Source organism: Chinchilla lanigera, unplaced genomic scaffold, assembly GCF_000276665.1.
Source record: "Chinchilla lanigera isolate Chin_1 unplaced genomic scaffold, ChiLan1.0 scaffold00011, whole genome shotgun sequence".
In the NCBI taxonomy this organism is placed as follows: domain Eukaryota; kingdom Metazoa; phylum Chordata; class Mammalia; order Rodentia; family Chinchillidae; genus Chinchilla; species Chinchilla lanigera.
The window spans coordinates 7,248,896-7,250,665 of NW_004955412.1; positions in this window are offsets into that span (position 1 = coordinate 7,248,896).

Sequence of the window (1,770 nt, forward strand, 5' to 3'; positions counted from 1 at the left end):
TATTGTAGCCAAGCGTCCAGAAATTCAGCACAAGAATAGAATCATAAAAGCTGTTAGGGAAAAGAAACAAATCACCTATAAAGGAAAGCCCACCAGAATTACAGTTGATTTCTCAGCACAAACCCTCAAGTCAAAGAGAGTATGGAGTGAAGTATTTCAAATTCTAAAGGAAAACAGCCTTCATTCCAGAATGATGTACCAAACAAAACCATCTATAAAGTACTTCCATGACAAAGAACATCTGAGGAAATTTATGACCAGCAAAGCAGCACTCCAAAATATTTTAAAAGACATTCTAGAAAGAGATAACAAAGACTATGACTTCCTGAACCCCAACAGAAAAAATCCACCAGGCAAGGCAAACAATTAAATGGAGGGAGGGAAAAGAAAATGGTGCAGCCAACAACAGGAAAATAACGTGACAAGGGTAAGTCAATATATATCAATTATAACCATTGATATTAATGGTCTCAATTCACCAATCAAAAGCCACAGACTTGCAGAATGGATCAAGAAGCAAGATCCAACAATATGATGCATACAAGAAACACATTCAATTCAAGAAGAAATTCACAGATTAAAAAAAGTCAAAGGATGGAAACAATGCTCACTGTGATAGGAACCCAGAGAAAAGCAAGGGTAGCTATTCTATTTACAGACAAAGTGAATTTCTGATTAAGAGAGACAAAGAATGTCCCTGGTAAAGGGAATAATCCAAGAGAAAGAGATAATAATCATAAATATATGCAACAAATACCAGTGGACTCAACTATATAAAACAAATCCTAACTGACATGAGAAATCAAAAAGGCACTAATTCATTTGTTTTAGGGGATCTCAATACCACACTATTACAAAAAGATAGATCAACTAGACAAAAAATCAACAATGAAATATTGCAACTGGACTACACTTTTGAAAAAGTGGACTTAGTAGAGATCTAAATTTCACCCCATCACATCAGAATGCATTCTTCTCAGTTGAACATAGGGCTGGGGATACAGCTCAGTGGCACAGCACCTGCCTGGCAAGTGCAAGGTCCTGAGTTCAATTCCCAGTACCAAAAAAAAAAAAAAACAAAACCCAATTAAAAAACACCCAACAACTCAGTTGCACATGGCATATTCTCCAAAATAGACTGCATACTATCTCATAGAACATGCTTAAGGAAATGGAAAGTAATTGAAATCATCCCGTGCATATTATCAGACCATAGTGTAATGAAATTGAAAATCAATGGCAAAGGAAACCACAAGAATGTCATGAACACATGGAAATTAAAGAGCATCATCCTGAACAACCAAGGGTTCACACATGAAATTAAAGAAAAATTCGACAGTTTCTACAATTAAATGATAATGACAATACAACACATTGAAACTTATGGGGTACAATGAAAGCTGTCTTAAAAGGAAATTTATAGCAGTAACACACATATCAGGAAAACAGAGCAAGTGCAAATAAACAAATTAATGCTGAACCTCCAACTTCTAGAGAAAGAAGAGCAGGCTAACCCAAAAGCTCCTGCAGGGGAGGAAATTATAAAGATGAGAGAAGAAATTAATGCATTGGAGACTAAGAAAATAATACAAAGAATCATTGAATGGAAAAGTTGGTTCTTTGAAAGGTTATATAAAATCAACAAACCCTTATTCAATCTTATCAAAAAAGGATACAAAAGATACAAATTTATTCAAATTTACAACAATAATGAAGGAAAAGGATGAAATCACAACAGACCCTGCTGAAATCCAGGAGATTATATACACC